Source organism: Orcinus orca, chromosome 10, assembly GCF_937001465.1.
Source record: "Orcinus orca chromosome 10, mOrcOrc1.1, whole genome shotgun sequence".
Lineage (NCBI taxonomy): Eukaryota > Metazoa > Chordata > Mammalia > Artiodactyla > Delphinidae > Orcinus > Orcinus orca.
Window position 1 is genome coordinate 23,108,829 of NC_064568.1, and position 13,682 is coordinate 23,122,510.

A 13,682-nucleotide genomic window follows, 5' to 3' on the forward strand; every position below is an offset into this window, starting at 1 on the left:
TACCTCCATACTCCACCCTGAATCTACATTCTGGACAGGCACTGTATAAAGCAATGTTCCTGATACCAAAAAAATACGTATAGATGATAGAGATAGATAGAGTTAGCAATTCAGATAGAGACTGAATGTGTTCCTGCAAAATTGATGTGGAAACCTGTTCCTCATTGTGATGGTATTTGGAGGTGGGACCTTTGGAAGGTGATTAGATTATGAGGGTGAAGCCCTCATGAATGGGATTAATGCCCTTATAAAAGAGACCCCAGAGAATTTTACCATGTGAGGACACAGTGAGAAAACAGACATCTGTGAACCAGGAAGCAAGTCCTCACTGGAAACCAAATCTGCCAGTGCCTTGAGCTTTGATTTTCCAGCCTCCAGAATTGTAAGAAATGAATTTCTGTTGTTTATAAGCCACTCAGTCTATGGTATTCTGTTATAGCAGCTTGAATAGACTAAGGTGTATATGTGGACGGATGGATGGATAGATAGATAGGTAGATACAAATGATATAAGGTGGTATATTCTCTCTCTCTCTCTCTCTCTCTCTCTCTCTCTCTATATATATATATATATATATATATATATATTTCCTAACCTCAAGGATCTTATGGCTCGTATGATTCATCCATGGAGATAAAACACATTCACATAATAATCAATTAAAAATCGAGGGTTGAGGGCGGCCCCTAGTTAGCAGAAAATGAGTATTTAAAAAAGCTAATGTTGAGGACTTCAGAAGAGAGAAGAGTTTCTGTTCAGCTGGTGTGGGATTTAAGCTAGGCATGAAAAGATACACCATAGAAACAGTCATAAAAGCGATAGAGTATGTTCTTACCTATTTGCTTTATCTTGGCTTGACCTGGAAAGCAAAGCATTAACACATTCATACTGCAGTATTGATGGGGATTAATTCAGGACTTGAACAAGGAAGGGAAGTTAATGGCTATGTGTTACTTACATTATTTCACTTAATTTCATGTTCTAATTAAATTTTATAAGAACAGTGTTACAAATGAAGAGGCTAAAACTTGGAGAATTTAAATACCTTGCCCATAGTCATATAGGGATCTATGGCTCCCAAGCCAACTTTCTTTTGATTACAGTATATAAAGGTCCCTGGGAATAAGACAGACTATTGAAAATGAGAGGTTGTAGGACTTTTTTCTCCATTAAACATGTCTTGTTCTATGCCAAACACATGGTCAATTGGTATCTGCTAATATCTGTCATGAATGGACAATACTATTGGTATAGGTTTGAGATATTTTTATGCACCAAGAAAAGGGGAAAAAGGAAAAGCTAGAAAGGTAAGAGTCATACTGTTAAGTAATTTGACTTTGTCAGACTAAATTGATAGTTTTAGATGTATAGTAATTTAGCATTTTTTAATCTTTCCACTAAATAATTAAATGAAATGGCATATATATATGCCACACACACACACCATGGTTATATATACATGGTTAATCATACATATACAGATGGTTAATCATATATATAATTACATATATAAATGGCTAATCATATATATAATTATATATCATATATATCATATATGTCATGTATATACATGATTAACAATTGATATTTGTCAAGCTGACCATGCTTCACTATTCTCCTACAAGACTGAGTTATTGTATGAGAATGGAGACCCTGAATAGCATTACTCCACTGGACCCTTTACAGTATTTAAACTTAGAATGCCAAAGCAGCTGTGAAAATATGGGACATCAACACCCTTCCTTGTATGAAGATTTAGTTTATAACCCAAATGGAACTAATAGAATTAAACAATGATTGTTGTTTCTTTCTAACCTCAATCATGATCCAAATATTTTTAAGCTCGTGGTATCACTAAAAAACCTGAAGAGAAGAAACATCAGTGTCTTCAGCATTTAGACATAGGAACCGAGATTCATGGAGAAGAGGTATAAGGTATTAGGAAAGAAGTGTATTAAACACAGCAGAGAGAACACAGACGATGAGGAGTTGATGGTACTTTAATCCCTAAAATAATCAAATAGTTATAAAGGAAATCTGCTGGCATACCGCAATAATTTCAGAGATATTTAATTTTTATTTCTGGTTAGTCTATCACAGGATTTCTTCATCTCAGCAGTATTCATATTTGCAGCCAGATAATTCGTTGTCATGCCAGGGTCGGGGCGGAGTGGAGAGGAGTTTGTCCTGTGCGTTATCAAATACTACTCAACAGCATCCGTGGTCTCTCCCCACCAGATGCCAGTAGCACCTCCCACCAAGACTTGACAACCAAAAATGTCCCCAGAGATGGTCAAATGTTCCTTAGGGGAAAATCATCCCCAGTTGAGAACCAGTATTCTACAATATGCTCCTGTCTGTTCTGTGCCCTCCTGCTTTGTTAACAGCTCTATTACACTTCACATCAATCTACTATGTTTATTGTTTAAAACTGTTTTGTTTATCTTCCTTTGAAATATTCATTGCAAGGATCTGAGTTAATCATTTTGTGTGTTCATAACACAATATTGTCTTTGGTACAGATGTCCCATCTCTTGTGTTATAGATGTATACTTCCTTTACCCCCCATTCTCTACTCCCATCCTCTCCTACTTCATATACGACCATTATAATGGTTTGATGTGGGTCCTTGTGTATATATCTGTTCTTGTAAAATATGTATTGAGGTTCTATATATCCTTGTGGTTTATATAATGGTATTATGCTATGGATCTCGTCTGTTTCTGAGTTATTTCACTCAGTACTATGTTTTTAAGGTTTGTGTATATTGCTTTGTGTACATCTGGTCAGTTCTTCCTCTTTACTTTCCCATCAACTACCTCAGTGTCTGATATATGTTAGGTGCTGAATAAATGTTCACATAATTAATTGCATAAGTACATATATCAGATGGTGAATGGGTGTAGTAGACAGAATAGTGGCTGCCCAAAGATGTCCGCATTCTGATCCCCAGAATCTGGGAATGTATTACCTTATAAAGCAAAAGAGCCTGCAGATGTGCTTAAATTAAGAATTTCGAGATGGGGAGATGATCCTGGATTAGCTAGGTGGACCCAGTGTCATCACAAGGGTCCCTATAAGGGGAAAAAAAGAGTCAAAGCCAGAAAAAGGAGATGTGATTACAGAAACAGAGGGTGAGTGATGTGCTTTGAAGATGAGTAAGGGAGCGTGAGGCAGGGAATGCAGGCGGCCTCGAGAAGTTAGCAAAGGCAAGGTAATGGATTTTCCCCTAGAGCCTACACGAGGCAGGCTGTCCTGCCAACACTTTGGTCTTAGGATTTCTGACATCCAGGACTGTAAGATAATTTCTGTTGTGTTAAGCCACTGAGCTTGTGGTAATTTGTTACAGCAGCGATAACACAGGAAAGTAACACAGTGGACGAATTAATACATGGATGAGTGTGCAAAGCTTTCCAACAGTTGAACTTTTCTCTTCCTCCTTTTTTCTCCATTAAGTGTTTAATATTCATAAAAGTAGAATCTCAAAATACAAAGGACCTCCAATAAGTAATACTTTAAAGGGAAGACTTATAAAGGGAAACTTATGAGGTAAACCATCACCCCAAGTCTGTTAACTGGATAGTCAGCTTGACCGCACTGGGGGCTCACTGGGTCATCTTGTAAGGAGAGCGAGATTCAAATTGGATGAGGGCTTGAATACCTGGGAAGTATGGTTCCTTCGGGGCCATCTTTGGAGCGTAGCTGCTTTACTGGGTTTCAGTCTTAAACAGATTACTATGATAGAGACATCAAGCCTCATAATTGAGGCAGGATGCTTTCTATGATCTGGAACCAAAATTATAACACTCAGTACATTAAATGTGACACAAAGCCAAAGATGTCTTACATGCAGCTTTCTTGCATGGCCAGATCCATCCCTAAGAAAGAAATGTACTCACTTAAATACATAAGTTTGATCAATTCAGTTACCATAATCCACAGAGAAGCATCAAGTTTTAATGGATCTTGCCTCATTTCAAATATATGGCTGTTTTTTCCAGCCATTTCTTAAGTCCTCCTTGTTAGAGCACGTGTAGCCCTAACTTGTGGGGCACATGTCTGCACATGCACCAGGACCTGGTTTTCTGGGGAATCAGAGTGAGAATCACTCTTTAGCAGGTAGATTTTCATAGCTGTCAAGAAGCACAGGCTGTGAGATGAGACTGCCCCAGTGCAAATCCTTGTTGAACCACTTTCTAGCTGTGACCTCAAACAAATGAATAACTTCTTGAAGGCTTTGTTTCCTCAGCTCTAAAATTGGGCTAATAAGAGCATTTACCTCAGAGAACTGTTATAAGGGACAAAGGAGATAATTTATGTAGATTAATGCAAATTATTTAGTCCATTGGCACAAAGAAAGCACTCAGTGAATATTAGTTAGTAGTAGTAGTCGTAGTAGTAGGACTCTGCTAGTGAAAATTCAGTTTACTTTTCCAGATAATTATGGCAATTAATTTTTTATTCTTCATGGAATATTGACCAGTTTTACAGCTTAATCAAAGTTAAACTTGATCGGGAACCTGAGATGCAGCTGTTTTCCCAACTCAAGGCTCACCATCAGTGACCTCTAGCCTTGCTAAGGATGAGAGAAGAGGAACCAAGCCATCCTCATAGGTGCTCTGAAGCTAAATGTCCATGACATTAAAACCAGCATGCATATATTAGAATAGGCTAAAATAAGCTGTGGTAACAAACAATCCCATACTCCCAGTAGTGTAAGTCACCAAAATTTTACTTTTTACTCTTGCTTATGTCCAACCCAGGCCAGCAAAATACTCTGCTCACTCAGAGACCCAGACTGACGGAGGGACCACCTTCATACATGGTGACGGTCACCATGCCAGACAGAAAGCAAGCATGTGGTGAATTATGCACTGGCTCTTCAAGTTTCCACCTGGAGAGACATGCACCACTTTTCTTCCCATTTCACTGGCCAGAAAAGTCAGGTGGCCACCCCTCACTGCAAATAGGATGGGAAGTTCAATTCTACCATTCTCAATATGAAGAAAACCAGAAATATTTGGGAATCGGCGTCAATGACAAACATACTCTACGAAGATTACGCTAGCCACGTTTAGTGGTATGGGAGTAAACAAAACCTAGAACCTACTCTCAGCGACCTGGCAGATAAGAGGCAATCTGTGCATAAGCATGTATGACTTTAAAATTACTTAGCAGTTGCTAAGATTATTTTACCCCAATCATGTGGCAAAAGTAAACCAAAGCCACTGATGGCAGGACTGCTGTGCCAGGGTGAATTTGACCCCCCAGGGGATATTTTTGGTTGTTATCTTTCAGAGTGTGGGTGTTGCTACTGGCACTTAGCAGCTTAGAGGCCGGGGGGGCTGCTAAGTACCCTACAATTCACAGGACAGCTCCCCACAAAAAGTAATTATCTGACCCCAAATATCAATAGTGCTGACGTTGAGAAACTCTGGGTTGTTGTGATAGTCACACTTTGTCACACATACTCCTAAATCCACCAAAATGAAAATTATACCATTGAAATGTCTTCAGTTGAGACTGTGCACACCAATGCTCATGACAGGACACCTGAGTGTACTCCGCCACCGTACATTTCACATCCAGGTATGTGGTATTTTTATCCGGAAGTGCGAATCTGGTAAAACCCTTTTGAAATACACATAGGAGAGTTGACTGTGTTTTCGATTCTTTTCGTAAGGACTTTGAAATTCAAATTTGAAACAATTCTCTTCAAAACAGACAGTACCACAAATATATTGGCCAACTTGATTAAGCAAGGTTTAGTCCCAATGGGAAAAAATTAGACGCTGACTGTGGATAATAAGATGAGGGCTATGGTGAGACCTTCTTGCCAAAAACACCTTTCTCTAAGAAGAGTCTAGCATGATAAGAGCAGTCAGGAAGTGATCAATGGTTAGAGACCAAGGAAAGGGGGTGTGGGAAAGCTCCATGGTACTAACAGAGTTTGTGAGACAAGCTTTGTCAGACACAAATGAATGCAGAGACAAGGAAGGCAGTGGAAGGAATTGTTATAATACTTAAAGGTCAGGAGCTGTAAGTAAACTACACCGAGGGAATTTTGACCTCCCAGCATCAACCTGTGTTTGAGTTTGGGTTTAAAGTTGGATCCCAGGTGGCAAGTTTTGTTTCCTAGTCTGAGCCTCAAGCCTGAGGCTTGCAGAATGACTGGCCCCAGAACGGATGATGTGATGCCTGGCAAAAGGAGATCTGTGGGTTGTTAATCTGTGGATCAAAAAGCAAACCCTGGCCCAGCAGTGTGTTAATCCTAACGGCTGAGAGGGAACCAATACAATCATTTAAAGGAATGCAGCCAGCGTGGGGTCTCAGAAATAGTTTAAGGAAGCTTCAACTATGTTTAGAATGGACCAAATCAATGAATTGCTGATTTTTCCACCTGTGTTAGCCCACTGACTCCTCAGGGGGTTAAAGCCTGTAGTGCAAATAGAATCCAAACACTTTTTATTTATTTATTTATTTTTGACTGTGTTGGGTCTTCACTGCTGCGCGCGGGCTCTCTCTAGTTGTGGCGAGTAGGGGCTACTCTTCATTGCGGTGCGTGGGCTTCTCATTGCGGTGGCTTCTCTTGTTGCAGAGCACGGGCTCTAGGCTCACAAGATTCAGTAGTTGTGGCACACGGGCCCAGCAGTTGTGGCTCGCAGGCTGTAGCGCGCAGGCTCAGTAGTTGTGGCGCACGGGATTAGTTGCTCTGCGGCATGTGGGATCTTCCCGGACCAGGGCTGGAACCCGTGTCCTCTGCATTTGGTAGGCGGATTCCTAACTACTGCGCCACCGGGGAAGTCCCCCAAACACTTTCTTAATGATTCAGGTCAAAGGAGCAGGCCTAAACTCAGTTTGGAATCCCTTTAGTTACCGGGTTCCTGCAGTCACAGGGGAAATTTAATTGCTCTGTAAATTCTTCATTAAAAATTTGGTACCTTTCACACCTGTCCTTGGTGAAGATCAGCATTTTCTTCCTTTCATCCTCTGGGTTCTGTTTATTGAGTAAATGCTTTTGTTCTAAGAGAATATAAGTTCAAGTCTTCAGAATATAGGTTCAAGCCTTTGTTCTAAGAGAATATAGGTTGAAGGTTCATGATTCCTGCAACATATTTTCAAATGGTTTGGCATAAATAATCAGTATAAAAGTATACACATACAGCAAGGACCTACAGTATAGCACAGGGAACTATACTCAGTATTTTGTAATAACCTATAAGGGAAAAGAATCTGAAAAAGTATATATATACATATATATATATGTATATATATATATATATATATATATATCTGAATCAGTGTACTGTATACCTGAAACTAACATGCCATTATAAATCAACTATACTTAAATTAAAAATAAATAAATAAATAAATGTATGCACCCACAGGAATAAAGCAGAAGTGGCAAAATGTTATCGTTTTGGTGAATCAAAGTGAAGCATTTATGGGAATTTACTGTTCTACTCTTGCAGATTCACACTTTTTCAAATAGAAAAGTAAAAACAAACAAGCAAACAAACAAAGAAAACCCCTGATATGTGAGGTAGTAGAAAGAAGGAGGTTCTACTATCAAAGTATGAAATCTTAAAATGAGATGGCAATAAAAATTGTTTTGAATTTTTCCTTAAAGAAAATGTGGTGGACATAAGGTTGTAGCGTGAGTCATTAGGAAAGGGTATTTGGATATGATGGAACGCACTATTTACATCTTTGTTAAATGAGGTGGATGATACTTCTCTCCTCAGGGTGTTTTTCCATCAGTGATGATGCATGATTCCAGATTTAGCCACACAATGTCAGCTGATGCCTCTGGTTACCAAAAAAGAAAAAGAAAGAAGGAGAGAGGGGCATAATCAGGACGGTGACAATAAAGGTATGCTTTTTCATAATGACTTAGTCTGAGTTGGCTGATTCATCAGCACTGAGCTCTAAGCTGCTTGGCTAACTAGTCCCAGATTGTGCTGAGAGAAAAAAAATGCTTCCGTGGCACTCAGTGCTTATGAGACCTAATAGTTCATTGTAGTGGATCGTACCTTGGAGACCTCCTTGTTGATTGCTGCTTCGGACTGAGCTGCGTCTTCCCAAAATTCCTATGTCAAAGCCCTTCCCCCCCAGTATGATGGTATGTGGAGAATGGGGCCTTTGGAAGGTAATCAGGTTTAGGTACGTTCATGAGAGTGGGGCCCTCATGATGGGACTAGTGCCCTTATAATAAGAGACACCAGAGAGCTTACTCTCTTTCTCCCCTCCATGTGAGGACACAGTGACAAAGCAGATAAATTCAAAATAATGTGCAAGTGATAACATATGGCTATAATTATGTAATATTTATTTATTTATTTATTTAGGCTGTGCTGGGTCTTAGTTGCAACACACAGTATCTTCGTTGTGACATGCAGGATCTTTAGCTGTGGCATGCACACTTCTTAGTTGCAGCATGCAGACTCTTAGTTGCGGCATGCATGCAGGATCTAGTTCCCCGACGAGGGATCAAACCCGGGTCCCCTGCATTGGGAGCACACAGTCTTACCCACTGGACCACCAGGGATATAATTATTCAGAACATAATATACCTTGCTAATGTGAACTAATGTTCTGTAGACTTCAGTAATAAAAGAAAATTAATTGCACATGTGGGCTCTTTATTTATTTAACATCTTTATCTCAGTATAATTGCTTTACAATGGAATGTTAGTTTCTGCTTTATAACAAAGTGAATCAGTTACACATATACATATGTCCCCATTGCTCTTCCCTCTTGCGTCTCCCTCCCTCCCACCCTCCCTATCCCACCCCTCTAGGTGGTCACAAATCTCCAAGCTGATCTCTCTGTGCTATGCGGCTTCTTCCATGTGGGCTCTTTAAAAGACCCCGTATGCCAGCAACGAAGATCCCTTGTGCCGCAACTAAGACCCGGTGCAGCCAAATAAGTAAATAAATAAATAAATATTTTTTTAAAAAAAAGTATACGGGAGGATGTGTGTAGGTTATATGTAAATACTACTCTCATTTTTTAAAAAAAGTTAAAACTAAAACTATTATATTACGTGCAAAAGGGGTGACTTGCATAGGATATTACACATGTACACACGTATATCAGCCAGTACAGAAAGGTAGGAACAGTTTTATCTTTTGAATCTTTTGCTATACTGTATTACCAAGAAGATGGTGATAAATAAAATTACAATATAAACTAAAATCACGCCACAGTATATTTTAACACTTTCACTTTAGAAAAACATAACACAGTTTGGCTACATAGGAAGAATAACACTGTATGCTAAATCTCATAAGAACGCTGAATATCTCCATGTTATTCTAAGAATTGTCAATTCTATGCATATTTCTTGTACTAGAGGGGAAAAAAGGAGTATTAAAGATAACAGCAATAAACATCTTTCAAAAATTTCTAAATGATTTCTTAAGAAAATGATTTTAATTACTATAAGATTCTCAGTTTATGATTGAAGTGGTTTTCATGTTATGTTTTATATTACACTGAACTATGCAACTTATCAGTATATCTTCCAACCCAATTTCAACCTTCCCTACATCTCTGAAGCTGCCATTGAATTGGTCCTGACTCTACCTAATGGATAATGGTCTGAAATGGATGGATAGATTAAGGAATGAGGTCATATATTGTCAACTGGGGGAAAGAAACAAAAAACAAAACACAACATAAGAGCTGTGAGTTATGTTTTATTTGGGGCAAAATGAGGACTATAGCCTGGGAGACAGCCTCTCAGATATCTCTGAGGAACGGCTCCAAAGAGGTAAGAGGGAAGGTCAGTATACATGTTATTTTAGTGAAGGGGGGTACGTGCAGTCAAGCACACACTTTGATAGGTTACTGCTGGTCACAAGAAGTTTGCTGCTACTCCAAAGGAGCAGAGGTCTCCATTAATGATTTTAGTGCTTTTCTAGATATGAGAAGATGCAATAATTTGGGCTCATAAAATCTCCTGAAAAATATCTAACTGTCTGAAGGCCTGTTCTGCCAGTTTTTCCCAGAGCACAGAGTGTCTCGTTCCTGATCTCCACCCTGAACCCCGTTAGGGTGTGTTGAATGTCAGTGACTACAGTGGCCAGCGACCTAATCCTCGTAGAGGGAGATGGCGAGTGATTATTTTCCATCCATGTAAAACTTCCGTTGCATTTTCACTTGCCACACAGAGTAATCAGATGAATTCAGTGGGTTTAGGCATAGATTAAGCAAGAAGTTTAAACACCTAATTGAAATAGTCTCTTCTATTTGGTCATACTTTGTCACCGAATTACCCCAATGTTTTGTCCTACTGAAATATACACGTTAATTATATGTATCAATGATATATGTGAGCTATAACTCATATTTTATGTCAAGACAAGAAAAATTTAAACAAAAAACTCTTCTGTGCCCTTTGGCCTCCTCTCTCCCCCAACTGCATTGTGCACCTGTACCATGCATCAACCAAACCTGCCCCACTGGGAGCTGCTCAACCATAAAGACCAGTATTCTCCTAGTATCAGTAAAATGACTCCTGAAAGATAATATTCCTTCTTGATCTCATAAGGGGTCACATGGTGCTTAGATCTGGATTGTGTAAACTGTCAATTATATGCAACGTATAGTCCTCTGTCTCGAAAAACATATAACTGTGCCTTGACTCCTAACAGGTGGAACAGTTCTCAGAGCTTTCTGAGATGTTCTTCCTGGATTATAATCCTCAAATTTGGCTTGTATAAAATTTTCCATTCCTTTCTTAGATCAATCGATTAATTTTTTGTCAACATATACGTATATATATTATATGTATATGAAAGCTTGAATAGATTTATAACAAATATTTTTAATAAATTTGATTGATATGTCTTTTGCCATATTTGTGGGTACATACTAGTTAATTATTTTATCTTTCCAGAAAATTCAACTTTTTTCATTACAAAGTGACATTCCATGTTTTAGTATGAACTTTTTAGTATTTCGTGTTAAAGTCTATTTTGTTGGATATTAAGAAAGCCACATGGGTTTCTTTTTTTTTAAAATAAGTTTATTTTATTTATTTATTTTTGGCTGCTTGCATCTTTGTTGCTGTGCGTGGGCTTTCTCTAGTTGCGGTGAGCGGGGACTAAGTTGCAGTGGGCGGGCTTCTCATTGCGGTGGCTTCTCTTGTTGCACGGCACGGGCTCTGGCACGTGGGCTCAGTAGTTGTGGCACAAAGGCTCTAGAGCTCAAGCTCAGAAGTTGTGGAGCATGGGCTTTGTTGCTCCGCGGCATGTGGGATCTTCCCAGACCGTGTGCCCCGCATGGGCAGAAGATTCCCAACCACTGCACCACCAAGGAAACCCACATGGGTTTCTTTTTAACTAGTGTTTACATGGTCTTTTTCTTTCTTTCCTTATATTTAAGTTGGTACATATTTTTAATATAAATAGGGCATTCTAAAATATTTTAAAAATTAAGTTAATATAATATTTATATAGTTAAATATTATATATTAAATATTATATTTAATGTTTTAATATAATATTTTTATATAATTTTATGTAAATTTTTAATATTTTATATTATTTTAATAATCTGAAAAACTTTAATTTAGAACAGTTTAGTTCTTCTAGATTTAAAGTAATTACTAGGGAGTGCTGCTGGCATCTAGTAGACGAAGGCCAGGGATGCTGCTAAATATCTGACTCTAAGCAGACAGGGTAGGGAGTCTCCAGAGGAAAAGAACCAGATATAGCTTTCTGACGTAAGAGAGGCCATTTTAGGCCTAAGCCATTTGTGATCTAAGCCTGCCCACAATGGTTGTCCTTGAATAGGTCTCAGTAATAATGACCTGAAGGGTCAAGGGCAAGAGAAGGAACAATAGCAAAGATAATAAATCAGATAATAAAGACTCCCAGGTTTTTTTCCCCCCAATGGTAAAGATTACATTTTTGAGCTGTTTTGCAGAATTTAAACCCCCTCAGGTGCTCAACCACTAGATCAATTGGAACCAAAGGGATGACGATGTTGACCTTTTCTGACCCTCCTGACTCCAATCAACTAAAGCGTGGACTCTGTTGACCTTTGCCCTAATTCTATGCTCAATTCTTCTCAGCTCAGGCTCCTTCATGAACATGCAGGTATCCTTAACTTAAATCTTCCTGAATTTTGCTGTTTGGAGAGACCCTGCTTGGGAAGGGTCCCCAGTGTTCTCCTTTCTTGCTGCAAGCAATAAATCCTCCTTCTCCCACTCTTTGGCTTGGTTGTGTCTTTTGGGGGCTCGACACCCACCAAGAGGTGAACCCAGTTTTCAGGTAACACCACCATGCTCAGGACAGCCTCCCACAGCAAAGAATTATCTGGTCCCAAATGTCAAAAGTGCTGGAGATTGAGAAACTCTGGGTTAGAGAGCATTAGTTGATCCCCAAAACATGGAAAAGCTATGTGACACCACATACTCATTCCTACTCGATTGATAATATCAAATGACTGGAAAAAAGCATTCATGTCCACCTTTAGAAAAACTATTAAGTCAGTTGTGATGCGGGCCTGTAAGGGAACATTGTACAACCAGTGAACATTATATAAAGGTTAACTTAAAAAATGGAAATGCTAATCATATAATGTTGAGTAGATAAGTCGAATTTGCAGATGTTAGTGCAGTGCACTCTGATAATAACCATGGGAAAATATGTCTAAGATAAAAATACTGTGAATAAACTCACCAGAATGCTATTATTATTCCTGTGTTAGGGTGGTGAGATCATAGATTTTCAAAAACTATTTTTCTATATTGAAGATGAGTATATAGATTTTTAGAATAATTTTCCTAAAGATTTACGTCTCTTAAACTTGTTCTTGTCCTCATTTCTCTTTCTAATGTAGGATCTAGATCTATTCCAAATTTGTGGAATTAATTAGATAATTAAGAGGAACCTCAGAACTACGAGGAATGATCAAAGAAGTCATCTGACACATCCTACAAAGAAAAGGAGGATTCCCAAAGATATGAAAGAAAAAAAGGCGTGAAGGTAATTGCGACGTGATAACATTATTTTATGGGCTTGGAATGAGGAAAGCGTGCTCTGTTTTACATCTAGATTTGGAGAAGCAAATAGCTCTAAGAAAAGGAATGCCCTGGGTGGGCATAACTTTCCAGCAATGCTGTGAGCAGATTTCCTTGGCTTCTCAGAGTACAAAATGCAGAAATGTGTTGCAGTGGAAAGTTCCGAGACCTGGGTCCTTGCTCTGACTGAAAGAGCTCAGCAGCCTCCCACATATGGCTCCATCTGTCTGAACAGGATTCTAAAATGAGGACTGTGTCATCTCTGTGTCTTTCCCAGCTCTGCAATTCATTCATTCATTCAACAAATTTTTATTGAGCACGCACTGCATTCTAGGCACTGCTCTAGGTACTTGTGGAGGTAAAAACAAAACAGAATAAAATGAAACAAAATCAGAATAGGACATGGTTCCGGATCCCCAAATAAGCATTTGAACCCTATTTTAGGAGTGGGGGTAGGAGTAAGACAACAGTCGAAAGGCTTTGTTTTGAAGTCACCTTTACAAATAGGTACGTGAAATATACTTAAAGAAAATAACCATGCCCCTTACTAAGAGAGTCAAAAGGGAGATCATCATTCTGTCCATTAGTGCTGTTACTATGTTCAGTAAATTAAAAAGCAGTTACAGAATTTTGGTCGCTGCCTAA

The 13,682-nt window shown here is 38.8% G+C and overlaps 1 long non-coding RNA gene across 3 annotated transcripts in view; it reads left to right on the forward strand.

Annotated features, from left to right (window-relative positions):
- The window catches only part of LOC117200707 (uncharacterized), a 55,827-nt gene that overhangs the window by 4,168 nt on the left and 37,977 nt on the right, over positions 1–13,682 (forward strand). For 2 of the 3 annotated variants that reach the window (XR_007479661.1, XR_004482366.2), the window contains exons 2-3: positions 7,749–12,111; positions 12,857–13,002. This is a non-coding gene — a long non-coding RNA (uncharacterized LOC117200707). The remainder of the gene's footprint in view (positions 1–7,748; positions 12,112–12,856; positions 13,003–13,682) is intronic. The other variant, XR_007479662.1, reaches the window with a different exon arrangement.